Consider the following 6,446-nt stretch of genomic DNA (forward strand, 5'->3'; position numbering starts at 1 on the left):
TAAAAGAAATTTGAATTTATTAGTGTCTACGTGTGTATTGATTTTAAAAAATCATCTTCTTATACAAGTATAAATAACCTAAGAGAATTTTAATCATGAAGACTCAAAATCTTCATCAAATTAATATGACCTCTCTTGCTCCCTCTTTGGCAATGATGCGTGTATGTAGGTTGCCCCTGTGCAATTTACTTCTTCTCTTTTGTGCTCAACATGAGCTTAAATGTCCTCTTGGCTTGAGAATGTATAAGAGGAACCCTTTCATAGAAGTTTAAAAGGAGAAAAGAGCTAATGAAGCAAAGAGGAGGGAATGTGGACAAGAGATAAAGTTTTGGCTATGGCTAAGAAGGCTTTGGGTGATGCTAAGGAGATGAAAAAAGGGGCATTAATGTGGGTGATATAGAGGAAAGAAAGGAGGAGTTGTGGCTATGCAACTATAGTGAGAAGAAAGGTGCATTTATAGCCCCAATAAGCCAAGCCATGAACGTATGTTCAAGGTTGCTTGCAGCCTTTTCTTGTGAGCAGCACCACTGCATGCCATGAAGGGCTTTTTTGGTTATGGCTTTCTTTCTTAGATTGGAAAGGTGCCTTCATCCATTGCGAGCTATCTTTTGTGAGCAGCCATTAAAATAAGGATGTTATTTTTTCAATAGTGAAATCTCTTTCTCCATCTTGGCCGTTATTCCATCTTCAAGCAAGCGAGCTTTCTCTTGCATGTTTTTCACTTCTTCTACATACTTTTGCTACAACTTTTTGAAGAATAATTCAATCTTGTATCCTTTGATGTGCCTCCTCTAGAGCAAGGGAGTGAAACCTTCTACAATATATCCAAGAAGTCCATTGAAAGCATCACCTAGAAAATGAAGGGATGTAGCAACATTTTAAAAACTTGGAGGAATATGAGACAAGGGATCTATTCGATATATGTTGTTAGCCTTCCAAAGGTAGACACTCTTACATACTTACAAGCGCAACTTTAGTGTACGGCAGTAGTTAACTTGTCATTTTCTCTAGCACTACACAAAGTTGTGGTCAAGGTCCACAAGTAACCTAAAATTCAGCAACTTATTAGTGATTTTGTGGAGAGACATCTTGTTCTAGAGAGCTAGTGTTGAAGAAGCTTTAATCAAGGTGAGGATAAACTAAGGAGGATGCTTTGCACAAGATGTATTTATGGTTAGATGCTTTAAAGCGCTTCAACTAACCTTCAAAAGAGGGTGGAGAGGAGTTAATGAAGGGTGAAGATAGCTAAAGAGGGAGGAGAAAACTTTTAGCAAGGTGGAGATGAAAGAGGAGACGGTGCAAGTGTAGCAACAAAGAGAAGAGAGACAAAGCCAATAACTAAGAGAGAATTGATAATGTAAAGAGGTGGCTTGCAAAAGCGAAGATATAAAAATAGAGAGAGAGAGAGAGAGAGAGAGAGAGAGAGAGAGAGAGAGAGAGAGAGAGAGGGGGGGGGTGGGTAAGGTAGGGTAGGGTAGGGGTCTCCATGTAAGGAGAGAGGTGGAGGAAGAGAGAGAGAGAGAGACAGACAGACAGACAGACAAAGAGACACAGACACAGAGACACGAAGACCAAGGGGAGGCTACATCTAAGGGGGGGGGGAGAGAGAGAGAGAGAGAGAGAGAGAGAGAGAGAGAGAGAGAGGGGGGGGGGGGAGGGAGGGAGGGAGGGAGGGGGAGTAAGAGATAGGATGGAGAGAGAGTGAGAGATGAAAAGATAGGAGAAAGAGAGAGAGCTTGAGCTCTTGCAGGAACACAAGCGCTCACACACCATTGAAGAAGACACACACAAAGAAGAAAGGTTGTGATCTTCTTCTACTTCAACTTCTACTTCAAAGATAAGTCTAGAACAACATAAGAACTAGAGTACTATGTACAAGTGAGCCTTAATGTGAACACACTAAGTAGGTGAGCAAGGTAAGTATGCTATAACTTGGTTCAACTAGGTAGGTGTAGCCTAGCTTTAGACCAGTGGCAAAGATCAATCATGTCAGCTAAATGCACTAGTGGTATAAAGGCAAAACGGTCACCTAGGCACTTCATCTCAACACTCCCTCAAGCTCAAGTCCATCTCCTATAATCCAAGCATATTCTAAAATTTGCGAAGTTTCTTTGCTCCCAAGGCCTTGGTAAAAATCTATGAAGCTTCTTTTCTCCCAAAGCCTTGGTAAAAATGTTGCCACTTGCTCATCTATGCTGACATACACAAGATCAAATATATCTTGGCCCCTTCCTCTATAAGTTTGGTCTGTGTATGAAACATTGGATTCCTAGCCAGCTGTATATATTGCTAAGGTTGTTGCAATTGATGACAACCTACATGTCCACATGTAACCCCAAATCTCCAAGTAGATTACGTAACAAAGCTACCTCATATGTTGCCATTATTACAACACCAATATACTTTGCTTTTTTACTCAACAAGAAAATTGTAAGTTCCTTCTTGCTACTCCATGTAACAGAACCACTCCCAAAAGAGAACATAAACTTGCTAGTAGGTCTCCTATCCAAGATACTGCCATCCCAATTTGCATCAATGTATTTAAACACCTCCAATTGTATACTTACCTCATAGAAGATGTAATAATCCAAGGTGGACCTCACATAGCATAATGTGCACCTCACTCCATCCAAATATGGCTTTTAAGGAACCTGCATAAAGTGGCTCTCTATGTAACTCGTGTCTAGCCTGGTGATCATCATGTACATCAAGGTGCCCAATAACTTCTTGTACATAGTGGCATTCTTCAAAACCGCTCTTTTGTCCACACTCAACTTGCCATTCTAGTCCAATGGCACAAAAATTGGCTTACAAATAACCATACCATATTTGGATAGCATGTCAATGGCATAGTGTCTCTGTGAGACAGCCATATGCCCTTAGGCAACGTGATGACCTTAATGCCAAGAAAGTATCTCAACTCACTCAAATCCTTCATGTCAACTCTTTGCTTGAGGAGACCCCTTACATTCTCAACTTCCTTTTCACTGTCACTCCCAACAATGTAGTCATCCACATAAATTGTGGTGACCAAATGCCCTTATTACTCATTTGCACATAGAGTGAATGATTAGCATCTGCCATTTAAAAGCCAATGGGGAAAAGATTGTGTGCTATCTTGTCATGCCATGCGCTTAGTGCGTGCTTCAATCGATACAAGGCTTTACGCAACCGCACACATAATCCAAGTAACCTAAATTCTCAGAAACGTGTGGTTTCTCCAAATGCACTTCTTCTTGCAACTCACTATGCAAGAAGGCATTCAATACATCCAAAATATGCAAGACAAAACCTTTATATGGAGCCACTGTAAAAAAAACACTCGTTGTTGCCATTCTGGCAATGAGGCTGAATGTCTTTTTATCATAAGGAAATTGGTCATTTTGAACTTCCTTCTCACTAAAATCCTCATTGATTCCACCAGACATTTTTTCCTACAACCAAAAACATGCAAACAAACAAACAAGTTCTGCGTGTGCGACCTATAACCGAGCAAAACTTGTTGTGCACTCTATAGTGGTACATTTGCACAATTTGTTTATCACACCACATGACTAGAGTATGTGTACATACACTCAATCTAACCCGTAACATTTGTAGCATGTGTACACATTATTTGCACACCTAAACAGCTTTATTATATCAAATTTCGAGGTGCTAGCATTGCTTTTATAAGGCTTTGATTTTTGTGCATAGAATCATGGATTTCATTTAGATAGTGTGTCATTTTTCCCACTCTTCCTACTACTACAGCTGAGGGAGACTCAACTCTAAGATTATAGTCAATGTGAACCCACAAACTGACAAAAGAGGCACCCACATTAAGTGTCTATGCTTGCATAAGATCCATGCCAAAAAGAGAAAGTTGGGAAAGTTGGAGCTCCATATAGGAGATGACATCAATCTCAAATCGCTCCACCCAAAACTTGAAGGCAGAAATTCAATTGATAGCTCAAAGTCGATTGCTTGTTGTCAACCCTAGCCATTGCATCCTCTTGTCTCCCAAGCAATTGTCAAAAGTTTGAGACTTAAATATATACCTTAGAACAAGCACAGCAGCCTCCCAATGCATTTGGAAGGGCTTGGCTCTTAATAAGCACAAAGCACCTACTACATGCAAGAAGTCTCATTTTGAACAAGTATGATAAGGGAGAGAACATAGAAGCCTATAATAAAGCCTTTGATCTAATGAGCATAAACCATGTATGACAAGGACAACATCAAAGTGAAAATATTCTTTTTCTCGTAAAGCATACACATGCACCCAAGTTTGAACCTAGGATCTAGCATGCTTCCACAAATGCTACTAAGGCCTTAAAAAAGAGAGTCCAAAGTGTAAATACTAGTCTAAGGGTGCCTACTAAATGAGAATCCTTCATACTACTAAGCAAGACTTCAAAATGAGAGGCCAAAGTGTAAATACTAATTAATGAGTGCCTACTAAATAAGAATGCTTCCATGCTGCTTCTAAAAATTTAAGGCCAATAGTCCAAGAGTGCTTATGGCTAGCAGAACTTAAAAATAAGAGAGACCACCTACATCCACATCATGAGAGTTGTACGAGCTAAATTGCTCCACAACGGATTAACTAAACCGCAAGAAGGTTGGCCACTCAAGGCATAGAGTGACTACATGGGTGTGGATCATCATCCTAAGGCAATACTGAAGGTATAAAGTAGGCATGGGTGTAGGTCACCATCCTAAGGCAATAGCCAAGAAGGCCATGGAAGCTTGCTCTAGACAAAGAGAGAACCAAAATGGTCATGTATCAAAAGATATCAAAGATGTACACACTATATCCCATAAGTGACTTATATAGTCACTTACTCCTAGGACCTTTCCCACATGGGCTACCCATAAACCCAAGTCCTATGTTCCATATCGTGTGCTTAGGCCCTCATCCCACATATGCATGTGTAATACAACCAAACACATAATTTCTTACATAATACAACCAAACACATAATTTCTTACATTACATAAACCTTCTATTATGATTATCTCCCATACAAGCAAAAGAGCAAGCAAAGCAAACTAGAAGCACATAACGCTATACCCAATTTTTTAATTAATACAATTTTTGAATCCCCATCTATGAAAGTTCGGAGTTCTCACACTCACAGTTTCAGTGTACAGAGAAGGATCTGTTGATATTTATTACTAATGAGCTTATTTCTGTAAGGGCACCTAAATTTCCAATCAATAGTTTTTAATTCTATTCGAGAAAATTAAGTGCAAATCGGGTTTGTGGAGCACTTAGTAAGCTCAAGGTGCGAATCAGGCTTCTGGAGCACTTGTAAGTAGTACCACTATCCACAAGCTAGGTAAGCTCAATGGGCAAGCAAACAAAGAAACCTCCCATGCACCTCTTCATCTTTCACATGCTATCTGTGATATAAGATGCTTATCGATGCTTTGAGTAGGAATTTTACAACTTTCTATAGTTAGAAATTTCAATAGGCAAATGCGAGTGCACTTTGGAAAAATTGAAGGTTTACTTTAGCTTAGTAGAGATATCAAAACTAGCAAGAAATTAAAGTTGTGAAAGTTGTCTCAATCAAGGCATGGAACAAAGTTTCAACTCAACTATAAGTGCTATGCTCGTGTTCTAAATTTACTCATACTGTTACGAGCAATCAACTACTGGTTCCCGAGACATTCAATTCTTCAGACACAAGGTACCTGTTAAAAAAGCAAATTTTATTTTGGAATCAAAAAGTAGAACCTCGTGTTAGACTTTCACCTCATAAAGAGCTTTTTCCAGAAAAAAAAAATGTCACGTGCATCACCCAAAATATTACTATCACAAGACTTGTGTGCAACATTACACTAACCTCAAGAAGCAATCAACTTTAATTCAGGTCCAATTGCACTCAAAGTAAATAATTCTAAAAACAGCACTTCAATTATTTTGCATTTAGTCAACAAAACAATCGGCTACTCTAGATGTGAATTCTACAGGAGCACCACTGGTGGAAGGCACTAGTCAACAGGTCAAAGATGCAAAAAGCGTGAAATAAAACCTCTCTCAGAAAACAAACAAATGGAAACACAGTAAGCCCCTTTCTACCCGTGCTTCCAAAGGTTTAGGATAGGATGAAAACTGCTTCAAACCCGTAATCACTAAAGAAGTCCAGAAGACACCTCAACCCGGCCTAGGAACGTAAATAAAGAATGCCCTGATTTTATCTCAATAAGGGTGATATATATGAATAGGCTCCGCCTCAAATTGACTTCAGCATGACCAAAAATCTCTCACCACCTTAATGGAAATGACAGATTTGAAGATGGACAATCACACAAACCAAACGAAACAAGAACGAGCTACACAGTAGCAACCAGTGTTGAGGTGTAAGCCCAATCAGGGCTTTCCGCCTGATTATGCCCAAACAGCATGCAGAAGCAGTTACAACCCCTCTTATGTATATATCAATCTCATGCAATAA

The sequence above is a fragment of the Cibotium barometz genome, chromosome 10, assembly GCF_041138505.1.
Source record: "Cibotium barometz isolate CiBa-2024 chromosome 10, ASM4113850v1, whole genome shotgun sequence".
NCBI classification, from domain to species: domain Eukaryota; kingdom Viridiplantae; phylum Streptophyta; class Polypodiopsida; order Cyatheales; family Cibotiaceae; genus Cibotium; species Cibotium barometz.